At 41.5% G+C, this 21287-nt stretch overlaps 1 protein-coding gene across 11 annotated transcripts in view; it reads left to right on the plus strand.

Moving 5' to 3' along the window:
* The first annotated feature begins 607 nt into the window (after positions 1–607).
* OSBPL6 (oxysterol binding protein like 6) overlaps positions 608–21287 on the plus strand; it is a 199747-nt gene continuing 179067 nt past the window's right edge. For 9 of the 11 annotated variants that reach the window (XM_048869606.2, XM_048869605.2, XM_048869610.2 and 6 more), the window contains exons 1-2: positions 609–955; positions 13021–13111. The gene's annotated coding sequence lies outside the window, so the exon portion shown is untranslated. Of the gene's footprint in view, positions 956–13020; positions 13112–21287 lie in introns of all 11 variants that reach the window. The other 2 variants (XM_048869611.2, XM_048869609.2) reach the window with 1 other exon arrangement.

The raw sequence follows: 21287 nt of genomic DNA on the forward strand, positions 1-21287 counted from the left end.
CCAACCCTGATATTCTATGAATCCCTGTGATTAATCCCAGTATCTGTGTTGAGCATCATTCATTTGAAGGTTTCAGAGGAACAGCCGTGTTAGTCTGTATTCGCAAAAAGAAAAGGAGTACTTGTGGCACCTTAGAGACTAACCAATTTATTTGAGCATGAGCTTTCGGGAGCTACAGCTCACTTCATTGTGGCTGCAGTGGTCTGGTCTGTGCTGGAGCTAACTAGGATCAGGCCTAGTCTGCACTGTACCGCTGTCACTAGGCCGGTGCCGTTGAAGGGGCACAACCACCCCTAGTGTGGAGGCAGTGAAGTGTAAAGGCGCTTTGGACTGGTCTAGCTGTGGCTGAAGGGGGAATATGCTGCAGGGCTGTAAAACACCTCGGCGGGGCTGTAAGTGCGCCCACAGGGGAGTGAAGCGCTCTGACTATTGTGGTTACCAGCCATTACCCCGCACCCCGGCAGGAACAGCTGCCAGGGCAGGAGCCGAGCCTTGCCCTGTCTCAGCCTGCCACCCCGCTTGCACGCACCCAGGCCTGTCTGCCGGCCGGGGCAGGGCGCTGCTGCCTCCTCCATGCGCGGCCTGCGCCTCCCCCGCGGCTGGGCTGCAGGCTGGGCGGGGGCAGGGTCAGCGAATTGGCCGCGCCTCCCGCCCGCTGGGCAGGGAGAAGGGCTTGGCTCTGAATCCCGCTCCGTGGCCGCCGCACTCCAGGCGTCCGCGTCTTGGCAGAGCCCAGCCCGCCTCTCCGCTGCCCTGTGCAACGAGGCAGAGACGCCCGGCAGTCGGCGAGCACGGCCCGGCGGAGGAGCCCGCTGCAGCAGCACCCGCCCTGCACACAGCTCAAGGGCGGGGACCCCCCCGACCCCAGCCTCTCCGTGCGTGAGGGGACCCATCCTCAGCCAGCCCGCCGCCGGCATCCCCCGGCTGCAGCGACTCCAGCGCGCCGCGCTACCAGGTGGGTGCCTGCAATGGGCAGCGGGGGCTGCAGCCTGCACAGGGCGCCGGCTGGGGCTCCTCGGCCAGGGGCTGGGTGTGTGCGCGCCGGGGGGCATGGCGGGCGGGCGCACATTTCAGGTGACTGCATAGCCTAGGGGGAGCAGGAGGGTGCGCCTGAGGTAAGGGGATGCTGCAGCAGCAGTCCTCCTCCCCCACCCCAGTCGATGTCAGACTGGCCGGGAATTGCAGCTGGATGGAGAATAACTGATGCATGTTACCGGAAAAGCGGAAAGGAGCCGGTGAGCTTCATTGCCTGGACTTCAACAAAAAATCTACGCGGGATCCAGGTGACCGAGCCTCTGAAGTTCTGCATTGTCGCCTTCTGGCATGATGCGCACAACAGAGGGGGCCATGGATGTGTTTTTTTTTTTTTTTTTTATCAGCACATACTGGGACAGAGAGACACAGAGATGGGGCCCAGGCTGCATTTGCCGGCTCAGACTGGGACAGACGGGCAGACATGCGCGTGCACACATACAGGCCATGGCTGCATGTACAGGCTGGGATGTGTGTGTATGCTCGCACACACACAAATGGTTGAATTTCTCAGCTCACACTGAAGACTGAGAATGCCACACACACATCCAAGGGCATGTCTGTGTTTTCCATCAGGCATTGGTGGGGGCAAACACACAATCACTCATGTACATAGGGACAAGTCTGTTTCAAACTGGTGGGAGATAGATACATTACAATGGCTAACGTCTGACTTTCCCAGTTTCTGTTGGTGGGGTGCCTACACACACTCACGCAGGATGATATGTCTTCATTTCCCAGCTGATGCTGGAAAGGATGATGATGATGATGATAGGAATAGTGTTTGCATTCCAGTCAAGATATGTTTCCTGCATAGAGCAAGTTTTCTCACTGCATGCACTATACCACCAGCAAAGCTAGGAATGAAGAAAGATGCTATGCTTGTATCTAATAAAAGAAGCTGGATATGGATGCTTTAAAAGTTGTGATATGGTACTGTAACAATGGCTGGGATAAACCTCTAGTTGAAGCTTAAACATCTGGAACTGGCAGTAGGGCATGGTATTATATAACTGACTCAGTGGAAATGGGGCAGAGCCATTTAAAATGTTTCTTCATAAATTGTGTGTGGCTTTTGTTAACATGAATTGTAAATGAAATTTTACTCAGGAAGTTGCTACACTGTTACAGACAGTAGCTTTTCATTTTTTCCCAACTGGTTCCCAAAAGTAAAAGAATGCCCTGTATTTTTAATTTGTGAGGAGTGCTACAAGAGCATAACAAGCTTCTTGAGTTTGTGCAGATTATTTAAAACTGTGTGTTTTGGAAATCATTCCCCCAACCCCCAAAGTTCTAATGCTTAACATGATCATCTGACCTGGGTTTTGTCACTGTCCCCCCTTCAGGTATATTTTTATAACCACTTCAGCATTCTGGAAGTCTGCACTGTTGATATTCCTATCAAATAAAGCAGCAATGCAGATATTATGGACTAATAACCAGTGAAACAGAAGACCTTGCTGTGCTTCTCAAAGTGAATTAGGTTTCCAAGGTCGAACAACAAACTGCAGTGTAACTTGTGTATGTTAACATATTGGTTCAGAAATATTCATGAACCTCACTGGAGGACTAAAGAGAAAAGTCCTGCTTAGGTAGGCTTTTAAAAAAATAGAGAATATTCTTCTTCTGCTACTAGTGTATACTCTAAATTATTTATTACTTAAAGTGCAAGAAACTGATTAAATTTATTCTCCAAATATCCATAGCTGAGTTTTAATGGAACTAGTTTATTTCACTGCATGACTAACAGATTTTCTATTCACTAGATGAGTAACTTGCAAGATGACACTGGCTCAAAGATTAAAGTCTCATCAAATATATTGTATTTTCTTTATAATGTAGTCCTGGTTGGATTGTAATATTTATCATATATAATAACTAGCCTTTGTTCTTATATCCATACCTACCACAATTAAACTTTTAATCTTTATGTAAATAACATGACCTTGACTTTTAGAGGTTACCCAAAGGTGGCTAATATAATCTGAAACAACTGTAATATTTCAGAAATTCAATAAGATGAAATGGTGAAGTTCAATTTAGTGTTACTTGAAGAATTAATGACCAGAGTTTTTTCTTTTCATTTATTAAAGTTGACAGAGGCAAAAGACTTACTACTTCTCTCATATCCATATTAAATAAATTACATACATTTGTATTGATTTAAGTGTCAAGTATGAGATTTAGTATTTGCATATTTCTTTAGAATATATTTTTAATCAACATCTTTCCAATATAGATAAATGGTAAAGATATATCTGAAAAAAGAGTTTTCCCCAGGTGAATACATAATTGGGACATAATATAGTACTTGTGATTGAAAAGTACTGTACAGTAGAACCTCAGTTACGAACACCTCAGGAATGGAGGTGTTTTGTAACTCTGAGCAAAACGTTATGGTAGTTCTTTCAAAAGTTTACAACTGAATGTTGATTTAATACAGTTTTGAAACTTTACTATGCAGAAGGAAAATGCTACTTTTAACCATCTTAATTTAAATGAAACAAGCAGATACAGTTTCCTACCTTGTCAAATCTTTTTTAAAATTACCCTTTTTTTAATAGTTTACATTTAACAGAGTACTGTACTCTCTCTCTATATATATTTTTAGTCTCTGCTGCTGCCTGATTTCATAGCTCCAGTTCCAGATGAGCTGTGTGGTTGACTGGTTAACACTGGTATTCGTAACTCTGAAGATTCTACTGTAGTCGGAAAAACTCTTTCTCTCCTCTCAATATCTCTCCAAGCTTTCACCAGTTTCCTTAGCACACTCCTGGCTCTTTATGGTGTTGGCTGCCTCATTTACCATTTGGCCCTTTGTGCTCAGTTGCCTCATGGAACTGACTTTTTTCCTCAGTCCTCTGATGCTCAAAGGTTCTGATACAACTTTTCTAGACTTCTGATTTTTATCTTGGCTCCATTCCTTTTATCTTCTTTAAGCTTAGGAATGGTTGTACCATGGCAGACCATTGGTCATCTGTTCCTGTAGAAATACATTTTAATTTTAGATGCTGATACCTGAAGGGCTCTGCTTAACAGAGTATATAATAAAACGTTTCAGAATCTTTTAAAAATACAACTTTGTCCACAGACAAATACTAGAACTTATGTAAAAGTAAACTTAATAACCCGTCACACCTAATTATAATGAATATTCCCCACCAACTAACCTCAACTAAAAAGGAAATACAATTTTTTAGTTTCTCCCTGATAATACCACAGTTCAGTGTGGCATCCTTATTAAAGGGAAGAGCATTCTAATGTTATAGTCTGGCAACATAGGAAGCCTTGCCCCTTCTTTTCACGAGTTTTCCCCTAAAGACAGCATTGCTAATCTCCATGGCCACTTCCTTACTCCAGTGCCAGTGCTTGATGTCAGGTGAAGGGAGAATATATTCATAATGCTAATTGTACCTAATTCACTTTCCTTTAGTTTCTTAATCTTGGTGTATTTGTATAGAGAAAGTTCTATAACCACTCTTGGGAGACTGGTGATTTGCTTCAGTACCTTCAGATTTTTTGGGGAGTGAGGGCTTCTGATTCACTTCAGATTGGTTTCTCGGTTTGGGGGAGGCTTCATCTTTGGTTTCTCACGGTGCCTTCAGCTTCAATTCTTGGGTGTGTAGAAGGTTTTCTCAAATAATTCTGTTATATACGGCTTAAGGTTTCTACGTGTCTGTGCTTTTAGCTCCACAGAATATCTTTATCTCACTAGGGATTGTTTCTCTGTGGAAGGCTAGCTGTTTGGTTCAATATTCCTGTGCTCTTCTACCATCTGTATCAGATTTGCAGTGGGACATGGGTAGGGAAACTGGATGCAGCTCAACTTGTTAAAATGTTTCTACTGTTGTGTGGACTAAGCCTGCCCTGATCAGGGGACTTGCCTTATATACGGAGAAGTGGATAAATTGTTTTAGCATTCCTATCTCTCCTGAATTTTAATGTTTTCTAGACACCTTTTTCCAAAAGATCATTATGAAAGATTAGGGGTGGTATCCTGGAATTCCTGCAGAGCCCATTTTTCAAACATGTCCTGTGTACTTGTTATCTGCTAAATTTGAAGTCTGCTGCCCTACTGGAGCAGGGAGAGATGGTTGTTCCTGGAGATGAAGTTGAGGGGGATGATATTCTGATATGGGGGATTCACCTCTTGTTCCCTAAAGGTTCTCTTGGGTATTTTCCCCTAAAGTTCCTAAGGGGTTGTGGTTCTTTATCTGAATTTGATTTGCCTCGCTTACTTAAAAAGATTCCTATCCTTTGCAATAATAGAATGAGTGTACTCAACCTCTTTCTTTGGTTGAGCATATTTTGCTACAGCAAGGTTCTAGTCCACTAAGCTCGTAGCAAAGGTCCTACATCAGTGTGCAAACCTAAATACATGTGCACAGGGGCTGTAATGGTGTTGAATTATTGACAATTCAGAATGTGGGTTTGATGGTGACTATGGTTAGACAAAAATGAAAAACACTATTAGAAGTTGCAGAAATCTGATTTTTTATTAACAGTTTCCTTAAGATTTGCATTTAATTGTACTATCTTCAGATTGGGATAATTTTCCAGTTTGTAAATATGAACTTGCAATGTCCAGCTACCTTCCATATAGACTTTGAGGCAGTTGTGACTCATTACTATATACTAGTTCATCAATTCTGGTTAATGGAAATTCTGTTATGTTCCTCCACTAGGGAGGTTTGTTACAGTGATGGCAGCAGCAAGGGTCTGAAGGGAATGGGTTTTGAAGTTTCTCTTTGAGGGAAGGATTAAGGGAAGGTTATCAGATGATCTCAATGTGAGTTCCCCAATAGCCAATTAAAAACAAGTCCCATATACCTTACTTTTTTTGTGCACTATTAGATAAAATTAAAGGCAGAGGAAGCTTTCAGGAAAAAGACTGCAACAGGTCAAATACTGTTAAGGACAGGACTTTGGAGGAAAGCTTGGGCAAAGTGGCTGTCCAGATGTAGCTGGTGAGTTTTGAGGGCCCCTCTCTTTCAGTTTCTAAAAACTTTCTTGCTTGAGATTTGATGTTTAAAGCCTTACTGCTACTAACAGAGAAAATGAGAGCAGGGAGGGAATTAGAAGTCTCAGCTTTAAAAACCACCAGAAAGTTAACCTCTTATCTTTAACGTGAAGCTCAAGTCCTGTGAGGAAATTACAATTATATTTTATTAAAGTTCAGGAGGATTTGTATAACAACCTTTTAGAAGTGCCCCAATGTAGCAAATAGAATAGCTGTAGTTTTAGAAACCAAATTCAATTATTTGCCTCTTGTTTTGAATTCTCTAGAGCTAGGTTTATTTTACATCTTAAGAAATTACTATTTTTTCAACACAAAATTAATTTTGTTTCCTGAAGAAATAATATATATTTTAACTTATAGTAAGATAAAAATAAAATCTGAATTAAGTAAGACCTCTAGCCGGAGCTGGAAGACTTAAGCCTTCTTAAAGTAACTGAGGTTATACAGAATATTATTATTGGGGCTTGAATTAGGCCCTGCTAGCTAGAGGAATAAATTTAATAACCAGAGGTAGATATTGCCCTGGTGAGAAACTCAGCCCTCTTGTCATCCTCAGCTGGAGAGTGTTGGTATTCCTACCAGAGTGCTGTCCCTGGGCACTGCTTAGGGACTCCATCTCTCATAGCCTCTGGTAGTTGGTGTCTGATGAATTTGGCCTTTAGAGAGTGGGGCATGGGGAATGTGAGGAGGAAAAGATGACCTAGCAGGTGCATGAGAACTCTTTTCCCTGAGTTATTTAGGGATTACTGAATAGTTAGTTTATGAATCCCTATGATCTCATTCACACAAACAATTCACAGTCCCTGCTTCCCCTCCTGCTCCTTCCCCAAAATACTGTAGTGAGTAAAATTTCATCTCACATGAAGGTAAGGGTGCTACTTTGAGGATGATGTACTGCCTCAGGTGTGAGAGAAAAGGATTCAGATAGAGAATGGCTTGCTCTTCTTTCTCAGGAGAATGGCACTAATCAGGCTGTGCTGAGGTCTGGGTTTTCACCTGCACAATAAAAGCTTCTCCAGTTTTGAGCCCTGAGGAGGGGCACCCTAGCAAAATAGCAGGTGGAAGCTGCTTTTCCATGAGTACTAGCTATCAGATTACTGCCAGTTAGGGTGGCTAGCAGCACGGGAAACAAGAAAGCTAAAACTATGGAGATAGGGGGTATAGAAATTAACAAAAATGTACTAGATACAAGAAAAGAAGGTACAACCTGCAGATCCAAAATGGTCTCCATACGATAGCAGCTGATGGGCCAGCTGCCAGAGAAGGTGACCAGTGGTGTGGTAAAGGCAATAGATAAAAGGTGGGAGTTTAGATGTAAAGCAGTTAGTTGGAATCTGACTGTCATTGAGAACACAACTCTAGCTGACATTGGTGAGGACCCAATAGTTAGGGTCAAGGTGTGATATACTAGCATCACATATCTATCCTCAAGGAGAGTAACTGTGTTTTGCTTACATTGGGTCTGTGTTTTTTGTTTGTTAATCTATGTTTTATTATATAAACATTTTTTTCAAAAGATGCCTACGTCCTTGTTTTTGCTTTTTTACAAATATTCCAAAAGAAATTAAAATATCAGTCAATAAAAACAGAAATAAGGGCTCAATATGAAATACAGAAACAGGTGAAATCACACAATGATTCTGATCCACAATACCATCACTGTTGGAAGACTGGTTCCATACTTTCAGAAATTCCATATGCTTAATGTAATGGTTTTTCCAGCTTGAGATCCCACTTATTTTCATTTCTCTGTTCCTTTCAGCTAAATGAAGTCTAACTTTCCAAATTCATTTATATCTGAGACCTCTGCTTCTTTCAGACATAACTCCTGCTGATTGTAGCTTGGTATTAGCCACCAACCTCTTTTAGTTTTCTTTGGTGCGAAGGACATGATCAAAACCAGACTGTTCTCTGATTGAAAATTGTAGCATTTCTGTAACAGTCTAAGGCTCTACACTGCATCTATCTGACTATGCAAATCGCACAGACACTTACCCTGTATGTACAGACACAAATGACAGTTTAATGTAGCCGGCTTCTCTCTGTCTCTGCTACTGTTGCTGATGTAATTCGCATGTAAAATCACTGCTCTGTTACCACATTGACTATATACAGCATACTGCAAAAAATGTATTTTTTTTTACCATGAGTTTTTGGAGACATAATTCAGTAGCAATTGCACATTATACAGTGGGGTTGAAGCCCAAACTCGTGACCACTACAAACAGTTGTGTAAGATTCTTCTAAAGAAAAAAGAGACTGAGGGACTTCTGTTGTATTCCTCTAATTAATACTGGTCTTGTTACATTTTCTCATTAAATGTAACTTCAGGACTACTAGGATAGACTGAAATGTAATCAAAAGATTAGGGTTAGAATCAGTTGAACTGGCTAACCCTGAGACATTCACAAGACTTTGATAAATCTGCCTACGTATGTATTATAATTGAGTTTAGGGATATAGAAATAATTTTAAGCTGCAGCTATGATACAAGGTTAGTTATTACCAACTGATTCCTATTTCCTCCCTCCAGTGATTCAAAACCTGCTTTTGAAATTTGTGAAATGGTTGTTCGCTCTTGTCAGTTGCCAGAATGAATGAAAGGAGACAACTTGTATATGCATAATGGCTGCTGTCCATCCACCTGTGGAAAGAAAAAATATGCACTACCAGTTTTAAATGTTTATTTCTATTACTAATAGTGTACTTGCAATAGGAGGCAGAATCTATGGGTTTCAAGTTCACAAATTCCACGTCATGATTTTATTTATTTTGGACTATTTTCCTGAGTTTATCAGATTCATGGAACAGTAATATAGATGTCATTTAGGTGAAGGAGGTGGTGGATGGGATTTTGTTAATTGCTTGATCCTTTTCAAAAGCCTACAGTACCTTTTCTAATTTTGTTCACTCCAGTTTTAAAAGACCCAAATATGAATGCCACCTCTTGCTTCTCTCAAGGCTTTTCCATGGCTTGTAAGAGAACTCACTGCAAGGAACCTTCCTGATATTCAACCCTTTCTGATTTCCTCTTGTTCCTAGTTGGAGCTTCCTTTACGATTCTAAATAATTACTCTCCCTACTTGTTGTTTACATTCTTCAAGAGTGTTATTCAGTGTATGAATTCAGTTTACAGAGGGACTGTTATATTCCTGCTATGTGATGTAATGCCTGTGACTGTGCAGTTCAAAATTGTCCTGGCCTTTATAGCTGCCATCTCATATTGCATATTCACTTATAATTTGCTGTCTACTGTCACTGCACATCTCTTCTGGCATAATTGTTTTCCAGGTTTCTCCCCCTTATTTAAAACTGTTTTGTCTTCCTTTGGGAGGTGTGGTTTGGGGTTTGCCACTCTTCTTAATTTAATATCCTCTGAAGTTGTTAACTCCTTCTTTCAGATCATCATAAATAGAGATGCTAAATAAGATCAAATACCAATCTCTACTGCACTTCCCCCAGTTAGATATATTACCACTTTACATTACTCTTTACTGGCCTTCAGCCAATGTTCCTACTACAACCAGCTTGCATTAATTTAAAAAAAATGGATAAAATATACCAGGGGTGCTCAAACTGGACCCCTCAGGGGGTCGTGAGGTTATTACATGGGGGGTCACAGGTTGTTAGCCTCCACCCCACTTTGCCTCCAGAATTTATAATAGTGTTTAAATATAAAAAAACTTTTTTAAATTTATAAGCGGGGGGGTTGCACTCAGAGGCTTGCTGTGTGAAAGGGGTCACCAGTACAAAAGTTTGAGAACCGCTGAGGTATACTATTCTTTACTTAAATATATTAACTATTGCATTCTAATAATCCACTAGCATTATTATAATTTATTTTGTACCTACTGCATTTACATGTAATACTTAAGATTATGAAAAATGTTAGTGGGGAAATAATATTTTTCCACTCTTTTTAGTTTATTTACTTTGTACATTTGGTAGCATTTTGTTTATAATTCGGTTTCACTGTTACTCTGTATAATCATTTTCTCATTTGCTAAAAAGATCCTCATAAATATCAACAGGGGAGCAGAAAAACTCTGAACAGGATTTATAAGGAATTATTAAAAATATAATGACATCCTGTTTAAAGGTACTTTATTAGAAACTAAAATAATTGAAATGGGTCAATTTGTGGAAAAATTAAGTTTACAGAGACCCTTTAAGGAGGGATTTGAATTAAGAGAGTGGCTCTAATTGTGTAGTTACGTCAAAAAAGAAATCAAGTTGTCTAGCACGATCCATTCTCTATAAACCATACTACTTTTTAGTACACGGTCCATTATCTTCTCAATGTTGGATTTATTTTTTTCTATTTGTGAATAAAATTCCCGATGAGAATGTGCAGGCTAACTTATTTATGTGGTAGCATGAAGAATTGGTCAATGTTTTAAGCCTTTTATAAGCATGGTTGTAAAAACTTATTCTAAGATCCACTTTGGACATAAGTGGTGAAATCCTGGGACCATTGATGTGAATGGGAGCTTTGCCATTGACTTCACTGAATTTCACCTAATTAAAAACAGATTTAGTCATTTTAAGACACTAAATATAAGAAAAGGTCTTTGTATAAACAGCATCTACTAAAAATAAATATTTTTGGCAATCAATTAGGACCTGATTTAATAAGCATTATTTATTTACTATACGTACTGATACCACACATCCTGGGTGCATAATTACATGGCAGAAATAATAAGGAAATAGGATATAAAAACTGTTTGCAATTAATAATAAGGATCTGATATAGGTCATAATGTACCCAAACTCAGAAAAATAAAATAAAAACACTTCTCAACTTATATGCCTTTTATATAATATATTACTCCTAATTAATTAGAATTAATATATAATTCTACGCCACTGTGCATGCACAGAATTCATGTCCCCCCACAGATTTCTTTGCTTCCCTGCAGAAAAATGACTTTCTGACAGGGAAGCAAAGGGAAGCTGCAAGAGCAGAGTCACGCACCACTCCCTAGCTGCACAGGTACATTTTTTCAGGCACCTGGAGCAGCCACTGAGAGGTAAATCACTGCTGGGCTGGGGATACCCAGCCAGTGCCTCCTACCCTGAGCCAGGATTAGCTGCGAGTCCCAGCTGGGCTGGAGGCAGGAGGGTGGGACTTCCTCTTTCCCTGCAAGGAGTGGCTGGGGCTGTGTCAGACCCACCCCCAGAAACCTCCACCAGCTGCAGCTGCTTCCTGCCCCCATTGCTCCTCAGCTGCGGGGTGAGGGGTCATGGTATGGGGAGCTGCTCCCCTATCCACCCAACCCGCATGCATCTGGACCTCCCATACCCAGACACTGCCCCCCAAGACTCACCTGGTACATCCAGAACCTCCAGCCCTCCATACCCGAACCCCACCCCATTGAACCTTAACACCTCCTCTGGAGCACCCTGCACTCCAGGCCCCCACCCCTGTACTCGGACCACCTTCCACTGAATACCCTGCACTCAACCCCTGCCCCCCAACAAGCCCCGCCCCACCCCGCTGCACCACCCGGAGCCCCCAAATCTGGACCCCCACACCACTGACCCCCAGTTAGCTGCACCCAGAACCCCACCCCACCAAGCCCCACTCCCCCAGCACTCAGATTCCTCTGCTGATCCCCAATCACTTTCACCTGGAAGCCCTGGCAGAGTCTCATTGCCCTTGCACCTGGACCCCACCCAATAAGCCTCTGTGCATCCAGATCCCCCCACACCTAGACCCCACACTGAGCTGCCTGCACCCAGGGTGTTTCTGGGGCAGGCCCAGGCCTTGTGCTGTGTCAGGGTTGGATACAGCTTCACCACTGAGTCCATGTTCCTGGGGTGGGGAGGCTGCAGGGTGATCTCCCACCTTTGTGCAGCCAGTGGCCTGTGCTCCCCACTGCGATGCTGGAGCCTCTGCATTTATTTATTGACTAATAAAACTGGCAGAATTTTAAAATAGTGTGGATAATTTTTATTTTTTTGGCACAGAATTTTTATTTTTTGGCACAGAATGCCCCCAGGATTAATATATAGTGAGGTGAATTAAAGATGGTAGGCCAAATCTTCAGTTGTCCTAAATTGGTGTGTAGCTCCAGAAAGGCTAATAGAATTATGCTTTTTTTACAGCCACTTTGGAGCTGGCTCGGAGTGTCTATTTTAACTTTGGATTTTTTAGCATTAGTTGGTGTAACTCAGACTCTTAACACTATTGTAAAAGTCCATAGTATCTCACAGTAAAGCAAGTGCTGTTTCTTGGCATCAGAACATGTTTTCAGTGGTTGCTGTACAGTTTTTTCTTTCTTTTATTTGTTCTCCTCTCATTTCATTTGAGTTGTGGACTTTTTATAAGTTGTAAGAGATGTGAGTTTTATGCTGGGAAGTGATAATGTGTTTGTGGGTGGTATGACAGTTTCATTCCATTTCATATATTCCAATGTTTCTGGCAGCTTTACCACGTTGAAAAGTTGGCTGAAACAAATTGCCATGTAAGCTGCAGGTATCTTGAATTTGCACCTCTTATTGTGCACTTCTAAAAATGATCTTGGTTAATTAGAATCTAAAAATGTGTCAAAAGGGTGTGATGAGGTATTTCAAAAACAAAACCTTAAATGAATCTGTTTATGGACTGGGGTTACTTGCTGTCTGCAAAAAAGATCTTTTAGCTGTTTGTACTTAAAGTCATTCAGATAATCTTATTTCTCATTTGCTTAAGAAATTTCTAAATATCTGCACTTGTTGACAAATTAGATAAGAAATAATGGCTAGTATTCAAAACAATTGATAAAATTCAGCTTGAAATATATGCAGTCTCTGAAAGATATTTTATTATATAGAAATCCATTATAAACAAAACTTTAATGGAATCACTGAGATGTACACATAACCAATATGAGTAACTGTGTTTATCTTTGTTATAGTTTTCCTTGTCCTCTCCACCCTTCTCCTATTATTATGCTCATTCCTACTGTCTTCTTTAAATTTAGGCCCAGATCTTGCAGTACACTGATGGATTACATACATGGTAGGAGGGACCTTAGGATCTGATCCCGCAGACACTTCAGTTGAACTACTCATGTGAGTAAAGTTAAGCAAATATGTAAATGTTTGCAGGACTGGGGCCTGAGATTATGAAATCATTGGGGCAAGGGCAAGTCTTTTTAATAGATTCAAGGATATTAAGGTCTGAAGGGACCATTATGATCATCTAATCTGACCTCCTGCACAATGTAGGCCACCAAATCTCACCCACCCACTCCTGCAATAAACCTCTCACCTATGTCTGAGCTATTGAAATCCTCATATCATGGTCTTTTATTTGTTGGGTAGTAAGCTTTTGGGTGTTGTGTACAAAAATAATCACAAACTGGATGAAGTGTTGGGGTCAATTCTGCAATCCTTGCTTAAGCAAAACATCCTTTGATTTTAATGGCAGTTTTGAAGAGTTGGTCACACATTCCTTATGTTTTTGTAAACTGACTGAAGGGAGAATGATTAAAACAACCCTCTCCAAGCAACCACAAATTCAGTACTAGAGCCGACTAAGCTATATAATAATACTTCAGAGGTACTTTTGTACGCACTTTCCCACTGAGTGGGATTGTTTAGATTGTAGTATAAAGAATTTCTTTACATTTTATAGATTATGAGGTGATTGATTAATGAATCAATTATTTGTATAAATTAGAAACTCCATATGGTAATTTATTGGATCACTGAAACATTCAAAAGTTGCATCCCGGAATATCAAAAGTTCATTAGCAAACAAGGTTAAATTGTATGTTTCCAAAATTATTCACTTAATCCTCATAAGTATATCGCCTTACCAAACAGCAGAGTTAAGTATTTGATCAGTTTAGATTAAAGTGATCATTTACTACTTAAGGAGCCTTTGTGTTTGGGCTGTAAAAGTACATTGCACCTCCCTCTCTTTCTCTTGTGTACATGCTGAGGAGACACCTGTCTTCAAAAATTGTTGTGAAAACCCTCAGGAGGGTTTACCATTCGTGTCACGTACAGGTCTTTAGGTGACCTAATCATCTAGAGTCAATAAATGTGTCAGTTCTACGGAGGAGAGAGGTCTCAATGTCTTTTTGTTTTTGCATAATTTTGTTTTTCACATACTGGAGTAGCAGTTCTTCCACACACACATAGTTACAGTCTTGGCTTTCAGATCCTGTTTATTACTGAATTCTGTACAATAAAACATGATTACACACACAAGAGTTGTGTTTCTCAGATTCTCTCTGACCATCTTCAACACCAGTGTAATGTGCTGAACTCATCTTATGCTCCTCCTCTCGGGCAGGACTTACAGATCTCAAAAGAACACTGGTGAGTCCCATATGTATAGAGCCCTGCGCAGATACAAAAATGTGGATCTGCATCCGATGAACATCCACCAGGATCAACCTGCGATCGGCTAGCTGTGTTTTACCTGCATCCGCATCTGCACCCGCAGCAGCAAGTCATCTCACAAGGGCTAGCAGGGGGAGTGGGGGAAGGGAGTGAGTGGGGAGGTGGGGTCTCGCAGAGAAGAGGCAGCGTGAGGATGGGGTCTTGAGGAGAAGGGACAGCACTGGGGAAGGCTGGGGGGAAGGGGCGTCACATTGCGTGCTGCTCCTGAGGGCTCGCGAGCGATGTCACATGGCAGCAGCAGTGCGTTTTGCATCACAGTGAAGTGAAGGAGTGGGGGCGCCAGGGCCCCGCCTACTCCAATACCTGTGGTGGGGGGCGGGCCCTGCTGCCCAGGAATTGGCAAGCCCAGGACTGGGAGCACGGCCAGTGCTGCCTGGCCAGGCCGTGGTAGGGATGCTGGCGCTGCCCAAGGGGCCGAGCTGTTGGACAGGAAGTGGTGCGGTGAGTGGGTGCTGGACAGTCCCGACTCTGGCCTGCCGCCCAGCCACTGGCTGCCAGCTCCGAGCACGCTGAGCCCCCTGGACTGCCTGAGCTGGACGCTGTGGGCCAGGCGCCTCCAGTGAGTAGAGCCCTGCGAGGTTGTATCTGTATCTGATCCACTAACTGCAAAAATGGTTCGCGGATATCCGCATCTGTGGATGTGAAGCGGATATCCAGGATTTGCAGGGCTCTACATATGTAATGCTAAAAGATGGGGAGAGAAAAGTCTTCAGCTCACAAGTAGCATAAAACTGAACAAGTAGCATAAAATTGGAGCGGGTAGCATAACGGTGAAAAATTTCATTAAAATATTTTTACTAAAATTTGAAAACCAGTTACTACTTATTCATACAGCAACGCTGGGTGGCATGGTATGGAATGCATTTTTAATAATGACTTTGGACATTTTTTAGTGTTTTATAACATTTGGAGAGAATATTTCCAGTATTGTATTCCAAAATAATTGCTTTATGCAGTAATTGTATTGGGATTTTTACATGTAATTTTTATTAATAGTAATGGGAATTACACAGGTAATTCTTTGATAAACTATGGCAGAACACAGTTGTGCACACATCTATTCAGGGGACACCATCATAGGGCCTGATCAACCACACTGTCAGAGGCTTGTTCACCTGCACATCTACCAATGTGATATATGCCATCATGTGCCGGCAATGCCCCTCTGCCATGTACATTGGCCAAACTGGACAGTCTCTACGTAAAAGAATAAATGGACACAATCAGACGTCAAGAATTATAACATTCAAAAACCAGTCGGAGAACACTTCAATCTCTTTGGTCACTCGATTACAGACCTAAAAATTGCAATGTTGCAATAAAAAAACTTCAAATCCAGACTCCAGTGAGAGACTGCTGAATTGGAATTAATTTCCAAACTGGACACCATTAAGTTAGGCTTGAATAAAGACTGGGAGTGGATGTGTCATTATACAAAGTAAAACTATTTCCCCACGTTTATTCCCCCTTACCCCCCGTTCCTCACATGTTCTTGTCAACTGCTGGAAATGGCCCATCTTGATTATCACTACAAAATTTTTTTTCCTCTCCTGCTGGTAATAGCTCACCTTAATTGATCACTCTCGTTATAGTGTGTATGGTAACACCCATTGTTTCATGTTCTCTGTGTATATAAAATCGTTCTACTGTATTTTCCACTGCATGCATCCAATGAAGTGGGCTGTAGCCCACGAAAGCTTATGCTCAAATACATTTGTTAGTCTCCAAGGTGCCACAAGTACTCCTGTTCTTCTTTCAATGGTGAAAGGGTAGTGAAAAGGTGGTGTAGCTTTTCTAGCCACTGGCAAACCAGGAAGCGAGGCACCTTATTTCTGATCTCCTATAAGACGTGTTAGAGTGTTGGGAAGATGCACTTAGAAAATCATTTTTTTTTATATAGTTAACTAATTTTAAACAACTACAAGCTTTCTGGTAGATCCAGCAACAAAGAATGGTCCTGTTGGATGTTTGCCATAACTTGTGGCCGAGTGTTGGTGTTAAAGTATAGCATGGTCCTTGTCTTGTGGAGGCTTGGCACAGCGGTTATAAATATACTCCCTGACCCTTTAGAAATAAAAGTCCACTAGTGGGAGCGGTTACATCCACCATATAGTGAATCTGGTGATATTGCTAAATACTTCATCACCTTTGAGAGGCTGTGCCTGCTCCATGCAATTCCTGATGATCAAAAGATGACCACTTTGGGTGCAAAATTGACTGGGAGAGCTTTGGACATATTCAATAAGATGCCAAAGGGTGATGCTTCCAATTATGGTAAATTTAAGGAATTGGTTTTGAAATAGTTTCAGATTACACCTGACACTTTTAGAGTAAAATTTAGAAGCCTTAAGAGAGGGGCTGGATTAAATAATGTGGCTTATGTGAAGCAAATGAGAGATCTACTGGATAAGTGGGTGAGGGGAAAAGGTATTATAAACTTTGAAGGAATGTGTGATTTGGTTGCTCAGGAACAGTTCCTGAATATGTCTAATGATGATGTAAAGCAGTGTTTATCGGATAAAAAGGTGGAAACAGCCAATGAACTTGCAGCTTATGCTGATAAATTTGAGCAATCCCAAGTACCTAGTAGGAATAAATCACAGGCAGAGGGGTTAAAGGTCCCCATTTTACGCCTGGGATGAAGGAAGGTGGATGGGAGGCTGGACGCTCACCTTCCCCAAGTTCATTCCTCGTCCCAAATCTCCTGTAAAAGCAGAAGAGCCTAGAAGCTGCTATCGCAATTCCACTGAGCACCTGAGGAATAAATGCCTTGTGCTGAGTGGGAACAGGCAGCAGCCAACTCATGGAAATGCTGTTACCCAGAGTACAGAGGCACCTCAAGCAGTTGCCACTTACCACATAGAATTTGTAAAGGTTGCCACTGCACAGCCAGGCAGTAAGCACATGAAGGCTGTCAGAATAAATGGCAAGGAACTCCCTGCATGGAAAGATACTGGTGCAGAAATCTCTGTGGTCAGGATAGACCTGGTTCAGGAGAAGGACATACTGCCAAGACCAGATGGCAGAGCTTTTGTTAGTAGGAGATCACAAAATCCTTGTGCCTTTGGCTAAAGTGCACGTGGAAACTGGGGATTTGCAAGCTGAATTAACTATTGCTGCAGTCCCTCAGAATCCTACACAAAATCTTTTGGGGAATGACTTTTTTAATGTGGCTAGGGCTGTCCAGGGGTCTATCAGAAGCCAGGAGGAATCTTGTGCTGAACCCCAGTGTGAAGGAGCAAAGCTACAGAAACTGCTGAGGAAAAGGGAGAGTGTCTCTTTAATTCCTTTACAGCCCTGCAAAGCAATTTGCTACCAAAGGTGGAGTTCTGTAAAACTAGCTCCAGTCAGGCGGCTTTTCCCTCAGGGGATGGGAGTGTTTTGCCTGACAGTAGGGAGTCTCAGAATAGCAGCCGTGTTAGTCTGTATCCGCAAAAAGAAAAGGAGTATTTGTGGCACCTTAGAGACTAACAAATTTATTTGAGCATAAGCTTTCGTGAGTTACAGCTCACTTCATCGGATGCATACAGTGAAGTGAGCTGTAGCTCACAAAAGCTTATGCTCAAATAAATTTGTTAGTCTCTAAGGTGCCACAAATACTCCTTTTCTTTTAGCAGGGAGTCTGTCCAGGTTGCTGGCTGCCAGGATGTGGCAGTTAAGCAAGGAACAGAACTCACTCTATAATGCATGGGAAAATGTGTCATAGCAGAAAGCCCAGAGAAAGGGGGTGGAATCCTGGGGACCGCTGCGGTGGTTAAGGATTCCGTGGACTCTGTGTTTGGAGGCAAACCCAATTCGAAGAGGGAAGAGGGTACAAAGCTTACCAGTGAGGGGTCTGTTTCTGCTGTTAGCTGTGAGCCCATGGCTGAACAGGGGGCAGATTCCGCTCTAGAGAACACAAGTGTGTGCCTTAGAGGGTGGCCTGGAGAAAGATGTAAGAAGGAATGTGGGGGAGTATAGGAGTGTCTCCCCACTTATTACAGGAGAGGGTTTACCCAGGAGAAATTTGCTGGATCTGCATCTGCACTCCTAGGTGCCTCACTTGTGGCTCAGGTTTTAACAGAGAACTGTGTAACTGACCTCCCTGAGGGGAGCAGCCATACAGCTGACCTCTGGGGAACAGAGAGAGGGGTGACCAAGGGCACCCTAGTCCAGGTTCCACTATTGAAAAATGTTTGTACTTGAGAAAACCGACTTTGTCCTTTTAAGGTGGGGGCTGGAGGGTGGATTCTTCGCATGGGCTTAACCCTGGAGAAGAAATGCAAATCCACAGGGTGTAGGCCAGTAACATACAAGGTCCCCATACACCCTTTCCTTCAGGGTGGATTTGATTTAAATCAAATTGATTAAAATCACTAGTCAGGAAGACTCGATTTAATCATGGATTTCTACATAAAAGTGCATTTTTGTGGCTGTTATAACCTTAATACACACCGGTATTCTTCACAACTCAGAGATAGATGTAGGTTTCATTTTTAGAAGGTACACACTATACATTTTTAAAGTGGTTTATTTTGAAAACTGTTCAGATTAGTTTTACATCTATATCAGAAAATGAATGATTGTTTGGTTATTTCATTTAGCAAAGGTAATTGAAGCAGATATTTATGAAATCGTTGGGAGGTGAACTATCTCCAATTCAACAGATTAATCGTTAATATTTGGGGGATTTTCTTGCTATCCTGTATTAGGAGGAGAACATCACCTGACAGACATTTAAATTGTTTTATTTAACTAAAACAACAATGTTATGTATTCTGGATTTTTTTCTTCAACAGAAAACACATAATATTTTAACAAAACAAGCATAAGAATTTTTTAATTTAGTTAAACATCCAAGTTTTTTAAAATCAGGTTTGTTTTTGTTAAAATTGTTTTTAACTAAAATAGTTAAATGAAATCTATTTTAAAAAACCCCAAAATTAAATAGACTGTGTCAGCGAGGTCAACATGAGAAACTTAAAATATTGGCTTCTGCAGCTAACTCAATCGTCTTCACCTTCATTTTCCTGTTTGTTCATAATCTGGAAAAGAAAAATAAGCTTTCTTGCTTTTTCAGGTCCCAAACGATTTCTTAATTTGGGATGAATTAGTCCAAAAGAAGAAAGTATTCTTTCTACACTGGCAGAAGAAGCTACTGCTGTTAAAAGTGAGATTATCGCTTCAACTGTCTCTGAATCCAAGTGCTTAAGTGACTTCCACCAATTCACGGGTGTGACATTCTTTAAAACATTATCAGCAAACATATATTTCTTGAATGGTTCACCCTTATCTCTGAAGTTTATTATAGTTGGCATTATGGAGGGATGATTGCTGGATGTCCATGTCATAGCCAACTCCTCTTCTTCAGCAGTTAAGGTTTGACCCTGGTACTGAGTATTGAGAATTTTTGCGAGATAATGAGCTGGAGATAGTGCTTGTCCCATTTGTTTTTTTAATGCTTGTAATTTAACTCTGTCATTGAATATTTCTCTTTTCAACATCTATCTCAGTTCCTTCCAAATTTCAACAGCGTCAGCAACAAAACTGCTATTTCCCTGCATTTTGTTCAAGGCTACAGAAACTTCAGGGTTCTCAGCATGTGTTCAACATTTGTCTTCAGCCCAATGGTGAGAACTTTGGCTGTGACAGTGCCATCTATTTTTTCACGATTTTGTTCACAAACTGTCATCAGATTAGGCCAGTTCTTGATATCGTGTTCTAAACAGTCCACTACTGACTTCTATCGCACGTCTTGTGGGAGAGTTCGCTTGGTTCCTCCCACTTTTTTCAGAGCGGCTGCTGCAAAGTGATTGTTATGGAAGCATTTTGCAATTTCAACAACATTTGCCTTTATTTCTGGAACACAAATGAGCACTGCAACCGTATGTTATTAGCTTGGGACTCTTTTTTCACTCTCTTCTAAATAATTTCTTCTCATCTTGGACACGTTTGCAGCATTGTCTGTGACCAAGCTGCATACTAGACATTTGGATTTTTTTCCCCACAGTTTGTTATAGCTTTTACTGTTACTTCTTGTTAGTATTCTGCTGTGTGTGCATTTCCTGATGTATCAGTTGTTTCTGTAAGGAAGACATTCCCTTCTTCTGTTGTCACACAAGCACATACAACAGGATCATTGTGGACATTGCTCCACCCATCAAGACTCAGGTTAACAATTTCACCCTCTAGACCTTTAGCACACTGCTCAATTTCTCTTTCATACACTTGATCCAGCAATTTTCCTGCAACATCTGCTCTGTTGGGTGGACTGTATCCTGGTCTTAATGACTGAACCATGTTAATGAAGTGTGGGTTCTCAAACATCTGGAAAGGAGAGTTTGTTACATAAACAAACCAGGCAATTTTTTCATCAATTACCTCTTTTTGTAATCTGCTGGTTCTTATCACAAATTTATCTATGTTTTTTTCTCGATGATGCAGATTTTTTTTTTTTCTTTTTGCTACAGGTGATATGCTGTGGCTATGTGACATATATGATGTGACTGAAACACTATCATTGGCAGATAACTGAAACTATAGAAAATGATGGTGACCTTGCAGGTGGATTGTCTTCAGAATCCTGTATGTTGAGGATGGATTCTCCTAAACAAAATAAATCAATACAGTTATTTAATTATTGTTACCATATTGCTCATTTAGTATTACTCATTGCCAGGGCTGTCCCTAGCTATTCTGGGGCCCTATGCAGACCCCCTGTGGGGAGTGTGTTGGGGCCCCAGGCCTCTGCTGAGGGAGCAGGGCTGGCTTGGGGGAAGGGGGGGGAACCACCCTCTAGCACTCACCGGCAGCGTGGCTGGGGCTGGGTTGCTGCACTTCCCGCCATGGGTGAGTG

This window comes from Caretta caretta, chromosome 11 (genome assembly GCF_965140235.1).
Source record: "Caretta caretta isolate rCarCar2 chromosome 11, rCarCar1.hap1, whole genome shotgun sequence".
In the NCBI taxonomy this organism is placed as follows: domain Eukaryota; kingdom Metazoa; phylum Chordata; order Testudines; family Cheloniidae; genus Caretta; species Caretta caretta.